The 17,062-nt window shown below is 50.3% G+C and overlaps 1 long non-coding RNA gene across 1 annotated transcript in view; it reads left to right on the forward strand.

Annotated features, from left to right (window-relative positions):
* The window catches only part of LOC147582805 (uncharacterized), a 44,605-nt gene extending 28,815 nt beyond the window's left edge, over window positions 1-15,790 (forward strand). Inside the window, exon 3 of the long non-coding RNA XR_015248786.1 lies at window positions 15,541-15,790. This is a non-coding gene — a long non-coding RNA (uncharacterized LOC147582805). The remainder of the gene's footprint in view (window positions 1-15,540) is intronic.
* Window positions 15,791-17,062: the final 1,272 nt, after the last annotated feature.

Raw genomic sequence — 17,062 nt, forward strand, 5'->3', positions numbered from 1 at the left:
GTGGTGCCTAAAATAATGCTGTGTCTCAGAGCAAATAGGATCTTGGATGCAATGAAAAATGGTGGTGTGACGGATGGCGATGGGGACACAACAGAATTCCTTGTGTACGGGGCAAGGAGTGGGGATATTGAGATTTTAAAGATGTGACCGGGGGAGCTTGGGTGGCACAGCCTGTTAAGTGTCTGATTGCTGATGTTGGCTCAGGTCCCGATCTCAAAGTGTGTGGGGTTCGAGCCCCTCATCAGGCTGTGAGCCGATGGTGCAGAGCCTGCTTGGGATTCTGTCTCTCCTTCTCTCTTCCCCTCCCCTGCTTGTGCGCTGTCTCTCTCTCAAAATAAATAAATAAAGTTAAAACATTAAAAAAAAAATAAAGGCCTGGTCAGAGAAGACCTCATTATCATTATAACTGGTGTGTGATTGTTATTACAATGTTAAGGCCAAAGGCTGTGCCTTCTAGAGAACTTTGCTGCTCAGGAGTGTGATCTGTGGACCCGTCATGATAATTTTAGAGAAGGCTGATGCTAACTTTGAATGCAATGAATGCGAATGAAAGTTCTTTGGAACATGGAAGAATACTTGCTTTGGGGAAATTGGTCTGAAAAAGAAGATGTCTTTGATCCACACTCCGTTGAATTGATATATTAATTCCCAGTTTGTCCAGCCCACCTACACATCTGACGATCTCCGCAAAGTTTCACTGACCACACAGTTTTTACATGTGTTAGGTTTATGTATTTGATGTTTGTAAAGGCATTTATTTACTTTGTATATTTTCTTTTATTTTCATAGTCTGCCTGTAACATTTGTGACTTTTGACCATTGTTCAATCTTAATTAAATCTTAAGATGGAGGTTGTCTATAAACATACTATGTAGACAATACAGGCACCTTAACATTATTTGGTATTTTTTCCCATGTTTTATTATTATTAACAATTTTTTTAAACATTTATTTTTGAGAGAGAGAGAGAGAGAGAGAGAGAGAGTGAGGGGGAGGGGCAGGGAGAGAGACACACACAGAATCTGAAGCGAGCTCCAGACTCTGAGCTGTCAGCACAGAGCCCGATGTGGGGCTCGAACCCATGAACTATGAGATTACGACCTGAGCTGAATTTGGAGGCTTAACCAACTGAGCCACCCAGGCGCCCCTCCCCCATATTATTTTGAAGCAAATATCAGGCATCATACGATTTCCTTAAGTATCTCTAAAAGATAAGGACTTTCAGAAAAAACAAAAACATAACCACAATACCATTATTAAAAACTTTTTTTTTAACGTTTATTTTTGAGAGACAGAGTGTGAGTAGGGGAGGGGCAGAGAGAGAGGGAGACACAGAATCCAAAACAGGCTCCAGGCTCTGAGCTGTCAGCACAGAGCCTGATGCGGGGCTCAAACCCGTGAACCGTTGAGATCATGACCTGAGCCGAAGTCAGATGCTTAACTGACTGAGCCACCCAGGCACTCCTAATGTTTTATTTAGTTAGTTTTGAGAAGAGAGAGAACAGGGGAGGGGCACAGAGAGGGGGGGAGACAGAGAATCCCAAGCTCAAACCCATGAAACATGGGGGGCTCAAACCCATGAACCGTGTGGGGCTCAAGCCCATGAACCATGAGATTATGACCCAAGCCAAAATTTAAGGCCGGATGTTTGACCGACTGAGCCACGCAGGTGCCCCTTTCTCATGTTTTAAGCCAACAAAAATGTATTAACGATGACTGTTCCACACTCCATCAGATAGGCAATTGTAGTTTACTGGTAGGATATTTAGAGGGTTTACTGTTGCAGATAATGTTACAGTGAACATTTTCCCTGTCCTTTTTATTGACTCTGTAGGTAAGTGTGGCCCTAACCACACTGTGTTGCTCAGCTGGGCTGTGAGATCCTTGTATCCAAGGGCTCCTGACACCTCCTAGTTCAGGTGCAGCAAGTGGTCCGTAAATGTAATGAAGTGATGGAGAGGTGAATAAACAGGTCATTTGAGAATCTCGACTGGATAGTGACTCTCCAAAAACGTTTGGGAACTGTTCTGCTTGATGTGTTTGTTGGCAACTTGGGTGAAGGATTTGAGAATATGCTTTAGAAACACATGGTTGATACAGAAGAGGCAGTGTTAATATCCCGGAAGACAGGAATAGAATTCAAAGAGCTTTGAACAACCAGAGAAAAGACTATTTGAAAAACAGAATGAAATGAGTTTATACTGATTTGTGAACGAAAACAGTGGTTTCCTCATAAAGCAGGGATGATGTGGGTTTGGGAGTCAGGGAAATGTGGGTTTGAATCCTGGCTCTGTCAGTCCCATCAGTCATGTCAGACCATGGGCATGTCAAAACTCTCTGAGCCTCACTCAGTCTTTTCTTCTATGAAACAAAGATAGTGTTACTTCCCATAGTGCTGTTGCCCTAAGGACCAAATGAGTTAATGTAGGTGAAGGATCTGTCGCGGTTCCTGGCACATAGGAAGTATTCAGTAAATGCTACTTGGTTTAAATAACATCCCAAGGTCCCCAGAAAAGAGTCTTCACAAAATTCATGTAAAATCAGTTCGGGGTGAGATAAGGCAGTGTGGGTCAGATATAATCCCTCCCCCAAACCGCAGGAGGAACAGTGGTCATGGGAGACTGTCTTCCAGATCAAAGATTGTGATAGATAAGGTCAGAAGTTCTCTTGTGTTCTGCATTAGGAAAGCCTTTATGGGTTTCGAACCCAGCTTTGGCCACACATTCCACTCAGTCAGTTAAACATCCAACTTGGGTGGCTCAGTTGTTTAAGCATCAGACTTCGGCTCAGGCCATGATCTTGCTGTTTGTGAGTTCAAGCCCCACATCAGTCTCTGTGCTTATAGCTCAGAGCCTGAAGCCTGCTTTGGATTCTGTGTCTTCCTCTCTCTCTGCCCCTCCCCTGCTCGTGCTCTGTCTCTCTCTCTCTCTCTCTCTCAAAAAAAAAAAAAAATTAAAGTTCTAAGAGACAAATATAGAGAACAAACAGAGGGTTGCTGGAGGGGTTCTGGGAGGGGGATGGGCTCAGCAGGTAAGGGGCATTAAGGAATCTACTCCTGAAATCATTGTTGCACTATATGCTAACTAAGTTGGATGTAAATTAAAAAAAGAAAAAAAAGGGAGAGATGAATCACTGGGTTCTACTCCTGAAACCAAGATGACACTGTATGGTAACTAAGTTGAATTTAAATTTTTATATATATACATTTATGTAAATATATATATATTTAATTTTTTGTATATATTTACATATATGTAAATTTTAAAATGATGTAAATAAAAATCTAAAATAAAAAATGTTGGGCTATAAAACATGTATATATATTTCTATACATATATATAAATTAAAAAATGATGTAAATAAGAATCTAAAATAAAAATAAAAGTTCTGTTAAAAAAAAAGAACATTCTTTTAACACTTTTTAAGTACTTTATTTGTTTTAAGGGAGAGAGAGAGCAGGAGCAGGGGAGGGGCAGAGAGAGGGAGAGAGAGAGAGAGAGAGAAAATCCCGCAGAGCGCCTGACGCGAGGCTCGAACTCATGAGCCGTGAGATCATGACCTGAGCGGAAATCGAGTCGGAGGCTCAACGACCGAGCCGCCCACGTGCCCCTAAGGAACGTTTTTTTTTTTTTTTTTTTTTTTTTTAAATTTTTTTTTTTCAACGTTAATTTATTTTTGGGACAGAGAGAGACAGAGCATGAACGGGGGAGGGGCAGAGAGAGAGAGGGAGACACAGAATCGGAAACAGGCTCTAGGCTCTGAGCCGTCAGCCCAGAGCCCCACGCGGGGCTCGAACCCACAGACCACGAGATCGTGACCTGGCTGAAGTCGGACACTTAACCGACTGCGCCACACAGGCGCCCCCTGATTTGTTTTCTTTTCTTTTCTTTTTTTAATTTTTTTTTCAACGTTTATTTATTTTTGGGACAGAGAGAGACAGTGCATGAACGGGGGAGAGGCAGAGAGAGAGGGAGACACAGAATTGGAAACAGGCTCCAGGCTCCGAGCCATCAGCCCAGAGCCCGACGCGGGGCTCGAACCCACGGACCGCGAGATCGTGACCTGAGCCGAAGTCGGACGCTCAACCGACTGAGCCACCCAGGCGCCCCTAAGGAACGTTTTTAATGTGTATCCTAACGTGTACATTTACTTTTAATTTCTCTTTCACCTCGGAGCAGGCGGTCGAACTCCTCATATTCCCCGAGCCGTGGCCTGCTGTATTAGTTATGTGTTGCCGGCTATTGAATTACCGAAGATTTCACTTCCATCAGCGTCAACGCACGACCTCTAGTTTTGTACGGGGCCCAGAGTTTGGCCTGGCTCCCCAGGCTGCAGTCAGTGTGGGCAGCGCTCCGTGGCTTTCTGGAACTTGGGCCCTCTTCTGAACCGCAAGAGCCCATTGGCAGAACTCAGCTCCTCGTGGCTGTAAGACTGAGGCACCACTTCCGTTGTGGGAAGAGGTCCCCCGCAGCTCCTGGCGGCCTCCCCAGCTCCTTGCCACGGGGCCCTGTCATGACGCGTGACAGGGCTGTCACGGCTTGGCAGCTCATGTCTTCAGAGCCAGCAGGAGTAGCTCTCACTCCGGTCTGCCAAGAGGGGGCCTCCCATAGCCTCGCAGCCGGGGGACCGGCTATGGGTCATGTTTGCTGTTTAGTGCGGTCTCACGGGGGAGACACTCTTTCTTCGCCTTTGTCACATGCTGTTGGCTGGAGGCCAGTCACAGGTCCTGTCTGCCCTCAAGGGGAGGGGATTACACAGAGGCAGGGCTCACTGGGCTTCCTTAAAGTTCTGCCAGGCAACGCTGTCATTTTTTCATGGGAAGCCCTTCATTTTTATTTTTATTAATGTTTATTTATTGTTTGAGAGAGACACAGCACAAGCAGGGGAGGGGCAGAGGGAGAGGGGGACACAGAATCTGAAGCGGGTTCCAGGCTCCGAGCTCTCAGCAGAGAGCCCGACGCGGGGCTCGAACTCATGGACCTTGAGATTGTGACCTGAGCCGAAGTCTGACGCTTAACCAACTGAGTCACCCAGGTGTCCCATTTTTATTTTTTAAATTCATGTCTGTTTCCTACTGCACTGTTGATCTCATGCACTCACCCTGCTCACCGCCACCCCATCCCTGCCGTGGGCATCACGGGTGTGATTTAGGTAGTTGGAGGTGTAAGTATATTGTGAAATACTTAGTGTAGTTCTAGTGTGAAGGTGCTTTTAATTCATAGGAATGGCTTTGTCTTATAAGTCTCATTCTGTTTTTTTTTTTCACTCAGCCTTCAGTTTTGAGATTTATTCATGTTGCTATATGTAGTTCATTGCTTTATATATCTCTTCAAAGATGAGAGTGAAATCGTGCTGTATGTATGGATTAGTAACCCGCTTTTCATTTTCACTGTGCCTTTTCCACCCTTCCATGTCCGTACAGGTTGAGTGTCCTCATTTCTTTTAAGCGCTGTGTAATTTTCCATTTAAGGGTTTTATTTAATTCCCGTCTCCTCATGCCTGAAGGGTATTTAAAAAAAAATTTTTTTAACATTTATTCATTTTTGAGAGACAGAGTGTGAGCAGGGGAGGGGCAGAAAGAGAGAGGGAGACACAGAATCCGAAGCAGGCTCCAGGCTCCGAGCTGTCGGCACAGAGCCCGACGCGGGGCTCGAACCCACGGACCGCCAGAGCATGACTGAACCGAAATCAGACGCTCAACCGACCGAGCCGCCCCGGTGCCCTGAGTACTTATAATTTTTTTGTTTATTTATTATTTTTGAGAGGATGGGGGAGGGGCAGAGAAAGAGAGATGGAGACACAGAATCCGAAGCAGGCTCCATCCAGGCTCTGAGCCGTCAGCACAGAGCCCGACGCGGGGCTCGAACTCACGGACCGTGAAATCATGACCTGAGCCGAAGTCAGATGCTTCACCGACTGAGCCACCCAGGTGCCCCGAGTCAGTGCCCACCTTTAGTCCAATCAGAAGGAGCAGTGAGCTGAGCAGTCATATGGCTGAATGTGTTGGAATCAGCAGGCGGTGGGTTTGCTAATTTACTCTGGCTGCCTCTGTTCACTGCAGGCATGGAGACTTGCAACCCTGGCCTTCTCTGTCGGCACTTCCCAAATATTCTCACACACACGCACACACACACACCTCTCACCTGGGGCCCGTGTCAACATGGGAGAGCCCATTGTCCCTGAAACACAGTCCTGACACTGGTGACACTACTCATGAGGGCCATGCAGTAGGACACAGTCTTCTGCGAGCCAGGCCCACCAGTATGTTCAAGCCTTCGACCTTCAGTAGCCTTTGGCAAAGGCCCTTGGACAGCCTGTCTGGTCGCAGATAACCTGACTTGTTCATGGCTGGCGAAGAATGCGAGCTGGGTTCTGACCAGGTCCATCTGACTCCAGAGCCTATGGTCTTAACCTCTTAAGGAGCTGGGGAAGCGAGACACAAAATCCCAGAGGGTAAGAGGCCAGGTGGTGAAGGCTGTGGCAGGGGAAGGGAAGAGGTGTTCCGGTGGCCCTGGACATGGGAGTCTGGAGCACCTGGGACTGCCTCGAGGGCTCCATGACATGATGTCCACAGATAAATAGCCACACAATAAGCTGCTCGTATGAAAAAGGTTGGCCGCTATTGTAAGGAAAATGTTTGCAGCTGTTAATCTTTAATCTTTAATCAAGTTCATGACCATCAACACGTATGGTGTTCCCAGTGGCTCTGTTTTCTGCCAGCAGGGATTGTGGGGGACAGAGAAACATTACTGCCCATAAGGAGTTGACAAGATGAATGAAGGCAGTCATGTAATATTCAGTTGAAATGAATGATGAAAATATTAATAGCGTATCCAACATGTGTTAGGACAACAGAATACTTACTGAGTGCTTGCAATGTCCCAGGTGGTGATTTGGGTGTTTGACCTGCATTAACCCCCAGTTACAATAATCCCAAGTGGTAGTTACCATCATTCCCATTTTCAGGCAAGGAAGAGAGGGTCAGGGAGGCTTAGTGAGCTGCTCGAAGCTGCACAGGTAGGAGGAGACAGAGCAGGTGCCTTACTCTGCTGCTTACCCACTCAGACTCGCTGGAGTGGGACACACGTGTGGGGCGAGGGGCCGCATTGGGTGTGGTGTATACAATTCCCAGAGAGCACCCTGTGGGCCGCGGAGTGTCTTGTTTGTGGCTGTAAACATAGCTTCTGGCACCATAAAATGGGTTTTTTAATTTCTTAAGATATTTTTAAACTGCTCATTGAAGGAAAGAGGAGGATCTGTGGTGACATGGCCAAGGACTTCTCGGAGGAGGAGGCTCTCGGATGGCACGTGAATGATGAGCGGGGGGCCAAGGCGGGAAGACAGAGGGAGATGCTTGGCTTTCCCCGGGGTGGCTCAGGAGACTGGCAAGCAAGGAGAAGGAATATTTTCAGATGGTCAGGAAGGAGCGTGGTTTAAATCCAAATATTCTTTCATCTTCCCCCCCGATAAATGAGGGAAGCGTTGGACAGAGCCCCTGCGGCCCGGGCAGCCTTCCGTGTGTGTGTGTGTGTGTGTGTGTGTGTGTGTGTGTGTGTGTGTGTGTGTGTGTGTGTGTGCACGCAGTGCCAGGGGCTCAGTGATTGCGGAGACAGAAACATCCTCAGGCAGGAGAAGGAAATGAGGGAGACACCCCAGGCCCCGCTCTGGTCCAGAAGGAGGAAATCCAGCCATACTCTGAGTAGAAGTAAGTCCAAGTCCGTCCATCGTCCTAATCCCATGAAGGACTTTAGAACCCTGTCCCCAAGTTTGCATAATGTTGCTCTGGCAAGAAAAGAATGTATACTGGTTCCATTGTCCCGATCAGCTCCTGCTGGGTGTCCCGGGGAACAAAACACATAGCTTCTGAACAGCTGAGGAGAGCAACACTTCTCAGAGTCTGAAAGGATCTCCCTCCTGGCGGTCAGGGTCGCTGATACTCAGTCTTCTCTTCCAGGCTCCCTTTGTGCTGCTGCTCAATTATCCTCCCTCCTTTGATTATGGATCCCCTTCATGAAGCGGGTGGCCCGCTATGACGATCTGGGAGGAGCTGGGAGGATCAGATCCTTTTCTGGGTTCTAGTCCTGCCTCACTTGGTGACCTCTGGTGAGGGATTTGGTCTTTGTCCAAAGTCTTGTCCTTTGGATCCTGGGTAGATCAATGCTTTGTTTCTTCTCGGTGTTTGAAGAGTCCTCTGGGTCTCTTCTGGTTCGTGTCTGAGACAATGGGGCCCAGATACTTTCAGTTTCTCTGGTAACCGTGTTTCTGGCATTTTGGATTCAAGTATCCACTGTCCCCTATGTATGCCTCTGTGCCTGCCCTGATGTCTCCGGTTTGATCTTTCAACAGTAGGAACAATGGCAGTAATACTGAGAGCTGCAATTTATTAAGCATCAATTAAGCACCAGGTGCCTCACTGAGAACTTACTTTATTTAATCCGTACAAATACTCATCAAGGGAGGGTCTCCGGGGAGAGTAATGCCCAGTGGGCTTAGGTCTAGGAAAGCAGGTGATGTTTAGTTATTCTTTTTTAACGTTTATTGAGTTTTGAGAGACAGAGTGTGAGCGGGGGAGGGGAGAGAGAGAGGGAGACACGGAATCTGAAGCAGGCACCAGGCTGTCAGCACAGAGCCCGGCCCTGGGCTCGAACTCATGAATCGTGAGATCATGACTTGAGCCGAAGTGGAACGCTTAATCAACTGAGCCACCCGGGCGCCCCAGGCAATGTCTAGTTAAGTCCTACGGGGTGCTGGGGTGCTGCGGGGGCGTCTCACTCCATCCTGTCCACAAGCCTGAGAACAGGTGCTATTTGTAGCCTTGTTTTACAGACAGGGAACCAAAGCTCAGGGAGCTTAAGTAACCTATTCAAGGTCTTCTAGCGAAGAAGCAGCAGAGCCAAGACTTGAACTCACCGCCCTTTGGCTGAAGAGTCCCTGCTCTTAACCACCATGCTGCTCTGCCTTCGTGGTACCTCCCATACCCAGCTGCTCTGATAAACTCAGCTGTGATAATGTGGTGAGGGGGGTGGGCTAAGGATCCCATCCTGGTCTCTACAGGTGGATGTTCTAGGGGTTCTCCTGTCTAGAAAGAGCAAGTCACAGTTTGCTTTTTCCCAGCTTGGCCAGCCGGTTAAGGATGACCTAGGAGGACCCCTTGGGAGAGCTAGCCACCGAGAGGAATGATTGCTCAGTCCATGTGACTCCTAAAGGACAGGAGGACTTATGGAGCATCCTCTCTAGAAGCATTACCTCTAGAATCTTGTTTAATTAAAAAAAATTTTTTTTAACATTTATTTATTTTTGAGGGACAGAGAGAAACAGAGGGAGACACAGTGTGAGTGGGGGAGGGGCAGAGAGAGAAGGAGACACAGAATCGGAAACAGGCTCCAGGCTCTGAGCTGTTAGCACAGAGCCCGATGTGGGGCTCGAACCCACGAACTGAGAGATCATGACCTGAGCTTGGACCTGAATTTGGAAGCTTAACCTACTGAGCCACCCAGGCGCCCCTTGCTTAATTTTGATAACAGCCATATAAAGGAAGGTATCATCATCCCAATTTTATAGAGAGAGGACAGGGGCTCAGAGAGAGGAGGCCACTTGCCCAGGGTCAGCCCACCAATAAGTGGTGGGTCAGGGTGAGGTTCCAGGCCAACCAGTCACTTCCTTCTCCTCCTCGCTTTTTTTCCAGCCACACCCATGGACTGTCCCGTGTCCCCATGACTGGTCATCTGTTACAGCTTTTCCAGGGCAGTTCAGGGCAGAGATCACACACTAGGGCCCACCCCTCAACTCTAGTTGGTTTTTGCCTCATTTTGTTGAAGATCATTCACGTACAGTAAAACTCACCTGTTTCTAGCATACAGTTCTGGGAGCTTTGACAAACGTCCAGGTGTATAACCACCACCACAGTGGAGACACAGAGCGTCTCCATTGGTCTCCCAGATTTCTTCCTGCTGCCTCTTCATGGTCAAGCCCTCCCCAGCCTCAGCCCCTTGCAGCTGCTGATCTGTTTTCTGTCCCTATAGTTTTGCCTTTGCAAGATGTCGTGTAAATCGAGTTATGCATTACGTAGCCTTTTGACGCTGGTTTCTTTCACTGAGGTGATGCATTTGAGATTCATCCATATCACGTGTATCTCCCAAGTAGCTGCTGTCCCCTTAGATAAGCATGTGTTCCCAGGCACCACTGTCCCCGCCGGCCTGCATTTACTTTACCTGCCTGTCCCAGAGAGCACTTGAGTCTGAAATCCCCCGGCAGGCGGCTTGAAAGTGGCATGACTTTTGGAAGCAAATGGCCGGGGATCGAGTCATGGCAGCCACGTGCCCTTGGGCCCCTGTCTGACTACACTCCTCCAAGCTTCTGTCTCCCCATCCGTGAAACGGGCTGCTGGTATCCTTGCCTGAAAGGGTCAAAGAAGCTAAGGCAGGGTAAGCACTTAACATGGCGCTTAGCACCTAGTAGGTGTTGAGTTAACCTTTATTACGTTCGTCGTCAGAGTGTCTGAGCTGTGAGCTCAGCTGTCAGCTGCCAGTGGCTGTGTCCACAGCATTCTGTGGAGCAGTCTGTGCACAAGTAGCAAGTGAGTGGGGCAGCTTAGCCACTCACGGAATCGTGCAGCGCCCTGCCCTGCGGGGAATATGAAAGCACCTCTGGTACGTCAAGCCCTGCTGTCGGGGCACCGGCAGGGTCTTAATGGATAGCAAAGGACTCACATGAGCAGTGTTATTCATCATACTTTGCTGGCCGCCCAGGTCTGAGCCCTTGTTCTAAGTCACAGCTTGTTGAGGAAAGTTGGGAAAGCCTTGGGGCTTCGTTTCTGCCCTTTCCTCCCCTATCAGTTGTTGCTAATCACCTCCCGAGAGACCTTTGAAAAAGAAGAAATGGCAAATAGTCTGGCTTTTTTGAACCCCTGGTCATTTCTCGCACGACCTGTTTGCAGTTTTCAGAAGATGGAATTTCACAGAGGTTTCATGTGGGGGAGGCTGTTGGGGAATTATCCAGAGAGGCGGGGTTGGGGGTGGCCTGTGTTCCACGTCTTCTGTGTAGCAAAACTTTGTGGCCGCAAAGAGCTCGGTGTTGGGGAAACTCCTGATGACAAGACCACGCGACAGCATCATGCAGCACAGCTGTCCCTGTGGGTTCCAAGCGCAGAAGCAGATGCGGCCATAACCGAAATGGTCACGTTGTGCGACTTGGCAGTGTAGTTGCAACGTCTCCCTGGGCTGTCACAGCCCCCCTGCTGACCAAGCCAGGCCCCGTGTTGGCGTCTCATTCTACGAATGGGAGAACCAAGGCTCAGAGATGCCGGGTGCTCAGAGTCACATAGCAAGGAAGCAGTGGGAGGTCCTAGGACTTGACCACAGTCTTCTCACTCCTGCACAGATGGGCCTGCATTGAGGTCTCACCCCTGGGGAAACCGGGTGGGGTTCTCGTCTGCCGGTACTGGTCACACACCTGGGGACAGGATTGGATGCGGGACAGGAGAGAAATGGCAAGGATGACTGGGGATGACTTGCGACATTTTGACGTGAGCGTCTGGAGCCGCCGTTTCCGGAGGTGAAAGACTCCCCAGGATCAAGGTTGGATCAAGGTCAGGGAGGAGGTAGGTCAAGGTCAAGAGTTTGAGATCCTTGAGACATCCAAGTGGAGATGTCAAATGGCAGTTAGATTTGTGGCTCTGTGATTCAGGGCAGAGGCCTGGCCCCGGGGGTAGGCATTTGGGGGGCACCGGGGTAGGCAATTTAATGAGAGAGTGCTGGGGGACAGTCCCTAGGAAGAGGTGTGGGGACCTGGCCCTGGAAACCCGCTGATGTTTAGATGCTGCAGGGAGAAGAAGGAGGCAGCAAAGGAGACTCAGCAGGAGTGGCCAGGGAGGTGGGGCAGGGTGGGGGGGAGAAGGAGTGTGCAGGGGAGGGAGAGGCTGTGTCCGGAAGCTAGTGCAGCAAGGGATTCTGGGTAGACGGCGTGCCTGAGCGTGCCAGGGTGTGGCCGAGTGGGGTTCGAAGTGAGAGTACCTGCTGGAGGGGCCACAGTCAGCCACAGCCACCGGTGACCTGGGCAGGAGCTGCCTCCGCGGGGGGCGCGCCAGGACACCTAGTCAGAGAGGGCTCGGGAGGCTGGGCGGGGAGGTTGGGGAAGTGGTACACAGAGTCCCCCTCGTAAAGGTGCTTATCTGTAAAGGGGGCAGAGAAACAGGGTGGTAGCTGGAGGAGGATGTGGGTCTGAATGGAGAGCAAGCCATCCGCCGCCAAGAGACAGGGTGGGCGGGTGGGCGGGAAGGGATGGGGGAGGAGGATGAGGAGAGAATAGCCACCAGACCGTCGGTCATTGTCAGGATGGAAGGGCGGTGCAACAGAACAAGGGACCTGGCGGGCGTTTCACTTAGTCAGGCATTTGACCCGGAGAAAGGAATTGCCCGGGACTTTTGCTAACATTACACGGCATCCTGGTCAACATTTCCAAGAGCCTTCCCCCATCACTAAATGATGCTTTTAAGTGACTGAGAGATTAAAAATATATATACTTGGGGCGCCTGGGTGGCTTAGTCGGTTGAGCATCTGACTTCGGCTCAGGTCATGATCTCACGGCTCATGAGTTCGAGCCCCACATTGGGCTCTGTGCTGACAGCTCAGAGCCTGGAGCCTTGCTTCGGATTCTGCGTCTCCCTCTCTCTCTGCCCCAACCCACTCACATTCTGTCTCTCTCTCTCAAAAATAAATAAACATTAAAAGAATTTTCAAATATACGTACATATTTCTTTTATCCCAACATGTTCTGTGTTTCCTGAGCACATTTGGTGTATGTGTTTGAGTCTGTCCCTCATGCCCTCCCCGGGCACCTGGGACCTTCCCCTCTGCGGAGCAATCAAATCTGCCCCGGGCTTCCTTCCCCCAGACCCTTTCATGCACTTCTGTCAGGCTTTGCCCCCTGGCTTCTCCTCCATCCTGCCCGCCAGCCCCCCTCACTCAGCCCTCCATCCATTCGTGGCTGATCTAACAGAAGCCTCCCTGGCTGCAGTCTCTCCCTGCCCCTGTCCGTCCTGTTGCAGTGATACTGAGATACCACATTCCCTGCGCTGCTAAAACGCAGTGGAGTCTGGTTCCGCGGGCATAAAGTATCAATGACCTGGCCTGACTTCATCTCATTTCCCACTGCATTTCCTCAGGATGCACCCCTGCTCCTTGAAGGCTGTTCTCTGAACCCCCCAAATCTCTTTTTACTTTTCCTGCCTTTCCTGCCTCCCGTTGCTCTGAGGCTAAAATGCAGTTCCCTGCTGGGAATGACAAGGCCGTGTGCCGTCAGCACTCTGCTCACTTCAACACCAAACCACTTTCCCACCTCAGGACCTTTGCACTTGCTGTTTCAGCCTGGGATGCTCTGTCCCAGCCTTTCACATGCCCGCGTCTTCTTTGTCCTAGAGCTTAAATGTCACTCCTTGGAAAGACCTCTCAACCTTTCTGTCAATAATATCCCCCTCTGCAGTTTATTTCCTAGGGCGTCACTTTGTTGATTTGCCTCATTCGTGGCATTGCCGCATGTTGAATCGATCTGCCTGATTTGTTTATCATCTGGTCACCCGCTGGAGTGTCAGCTCTGCGGGATCACTGCCGGCTCCCCAGTGGGGTGTATGGTTGCTCAACGAATAATTCTTAGGAGACTGGTTGAAATTTGCCCCACATTCTACCGCCCCTACCCCCAGGAATGTAGCCCTGGGCATCTTGTGTGATGCTTGTGTTCGTGGCCAGAATGGCTCTTTCCTACTGTTGGTTACCTGGGGATCCTTCCAAAGAGCCCCACTCACCACTGTCACGCGCACTCACAAACCGCGATGAAAGAGGTGATATAAGCTCCTCCTTTAACAGATGAGGAAGAGCAGAGAAGTCTGCAACTTGCTCCCAGCCCCATGGCTGCCAGGTGATGGAGGTCTTCACTGCGGGATCCGGGTGGTACATGATGGAGTGTGCCGGGACATGATAGAGCATGACAGAGAAAGATGGGGCGTGACGGTATCTTAATTATCTGCGCGTCCTGTGGGGCGTGTTTTCAGCTGCCAGACTTGACATGCTCTTTTTTTAAAAAAATGTTTATATTGAGAGAGAGAGAGAGAGAGAGGAAGAGGGATAGAGAGAGAGAGGCAGCGAGAGGGGGAGCGAATCCCAAGCAGGCTCCATGATGTCAGTGCAGAGCCCCACCTGGGGGCTTGATCTCACAAACCACGAGACCATGACGTGAGCCGAAATCAGGAGTCGGACCCTCAACCGGTTGAGCCCCCAGGCCCCCCTAACATGCTCTCTTGAGAGCAACTATTTTGTAACATCCCCTTTGCCATCCTAAACTGCTACTCACAGATAATATAACTTCTGTATACGCATATTTTTTAAAATAACGCAATATCCGGGGCGCCTGGGTGGCTCAGTCAGTTGAGCGTCCGACTTCAGCTCAGGTCACGATCTCTCGGTCCGTGAGTTCGAGCCCCGCATCGGGCTCTGGGCTGACGGCTCAGAGCCTGGAGCCTGTTTCCGATTCTGTGTCTCCCTCTCTCTCTGCCCCTCCCCTGTTCATGCTCTGTCTCTCTCTGTCTCAAAAAATAAATAAATAAATGAATAAGGCAATGCCAAAACACGAAGGAAAGAAATAAAAGGAAAGTAATTTACATGATATTATGTACTTAAGCAAATGCTCTTTATGACTTAATCAGACGAAGTGGGCGTACATTCTTTTATCTTGTAAATACTCAACTGGACCTCTTTGGCACTTATTATTTTATAGAAAACTAGGGCCGTGCAAGGCTCGCTGTGTGAATGTGACAGCCACAAACACTGGTACAGGTGTGTTATTTGGTGACTCAGCTGCCACGGACGGTGGTGCTGACAGTACACGGGGTGGTTCTCTCTCCTTCAGGACTGTGTCCTGTGTCCCTCACCCTCTGAGTACCAGTAGTGTCCCACAAATGCCCCTGCGAACTACCAGGGGCATTTCCGCCTCCATGAAGACCCACACGTGTTGGGGGGAGACCCTGGGCTTAATTTGAACCCCACACAGGTGGGCGGATCCCCTTGGGGTCCCTGAGTAAGTTGGAGAGCCTCGCTGAGCCTCTTTTTTTCCTAAAATGGGGGACGATACATCTTCCCTCTGAAGAAATGTTTGAGGATGAAGCGATCTGATGTGTGTTGCCGCTAACACGGCTGCCCAGCACGCGGCAGGCCCTCAGTATCTGCTGGTTCTCTTCTCGCAAGTGGACAACCTTGTTTCACAAAAGGCCAGCTAATAAGTATCTTGGGCTTCGTGGGCCATACAGTCTCTGCTCCAACTAACTATTCAGCCCCGCAGTTCTAGAAGGAAAACAGCCATGGGTGACAGAGGAACAAATGAGCATGGCCATGTTCCAATAAAACTTTATTGACAAAATCAGGTGGTGGGCCGGGTTTGGTCTGTGGGCTGCAGCTCACCGTCTACACCCATGGGCGTGTGCATGCCACTTCATCTGCCTGCTGGGCCGGATCAAAGTCTCCCTAGAGTCCACGTTTCTGTGTTTTATCATAGTAAGTTCCGGAAGAAGAGGGTTTTCCGACAGTGGCTGCAGCAGGCAGGCCCCAAAGGCAGTTGTCAGTGATTATGAAGTATCTACGAAGCGGAACAGCCTCTCGTCTCCAGCCTTCGGGGACCAGGATGAGGGAAAAGAGAAGCATGATTCCTACTGACCAAGTTCTGTGAGGATGAACTTTCAGGACAAGAGAGCGTGGGTGAGGCCGGGCGAGATCCCTGTGCGGGGGACCAAGCCTTGAATGGAGTGGGTGGCCCGTCCTTGGGGGTTTCTGAGGATCCCTGGCATTTCAGAGGGAAATCTCAACTTCTCCCTTGCATTTGTTTTAAAATCCTCTCGTCCACCCCAGACAAGAGAGAAAGTGAAGTTTAGAAGGGGGTGCCAGCTCTTCCTGCAAGCTGATTAGCACCCTGGAGCCACCAGCCTCAAAGACCAGAGCCCTCTGCCTTCTGCCTGTTGTAGAATTTGCATTTTAAATTTTGGTGGTGCTCCCCCCCACCCCCCCACCGAGCGAGGAGCAGGAGCAAGGAACTGGAAGCCTGCTGTTCAGCTTCCGCCTCAGGACAAGCTTGTCTCGATCTTCGCAGGAAGGGTCGTGCCTAAAAGGGAAATTGGGTTCCCACCCCAAAATCCACCTTTGGAGCCTCTCCTGAGAACTTAGAAGCCCCGTGGGGCTCCGGGACTGTTTTCACCCGGCGGCAGTTGACGGATAGGCAGGGGCTGCGCGTGGTCACGGCCTGTGCGGAGTGCGTGCTCTCGAGCTGCAAATGCCCCCGTCCCTTGTGGTCCCACGTCCTGCCTGCTTCCTCCACTGGGGCCTCTGTGAGGCATTTGGGTTTGAGATGTCTGTGTCCCTAAGAAACGATAGAAAGTTCTCTCATCAGCCATAACAACACGTGGGAGATAAGGGACGGCCTGGGGGAGCCCACCCGCCTCCACAGTTGGCTTCCTACAGTTGATCCTCCATGAAGCAGATGGGAGATTGGTGTAGAACGCCCAGCCGGTCTGCTACTGCCGGGCTCAATTCCCTCGGTGGCTTCTCATGGTTTTTTTGCACCATCACCCAAACCCTTCACGCAGCCTGCGGTGTCCTGGGTGGCCTCATCTCTGCCCATTTCCCAGCTGCCTTTCTCCTCCTGTGCTCCCCACTTGCCCCCTCAAATGCCCTATTCCAGACACGCGGAGCCGCTTTCCATTCCTTAAACAGTTTGTGGAGCCCTCTTGTGACGTTGTCACGTGTTAAGTGTACAACTTTGTCAAGGCAGGCTCACTTCGGTTAAGGTTGGTTTGGTTGGAAGTTGACAGAGATCGAAAATGAATAAAGGGGGTGCTTTCTTCTCCCCCATAACAGTGCAGGTGCACGTGGCCAGGGCTGGGAGGCACGGTGGCTGCCTGGTGGTGGTGATTTGACGCCCCCTGTCGCGTTGCTCTGCAGCGTGTGGCCTCGTGATCCAATATGGCGGCATACAGCTTCCAGGTACAGAGGAAGGAGGGCAGGAGAGAGCCGGGGGTGGGGGGAGA

The sequence above is a fragment of the Puma concolor genome, chromosome A3, assembly GCF_028749965.1.
Source record: "Puma concolor isolate L17-30 chromosome A3, mPumCon1.1.hap2, whole genome shotgun sequence".
NCBI lineage: Eukaryota > Metazoa > Chordata > Mammalia > Carnivora > Felidae > Puma > Puma concolor.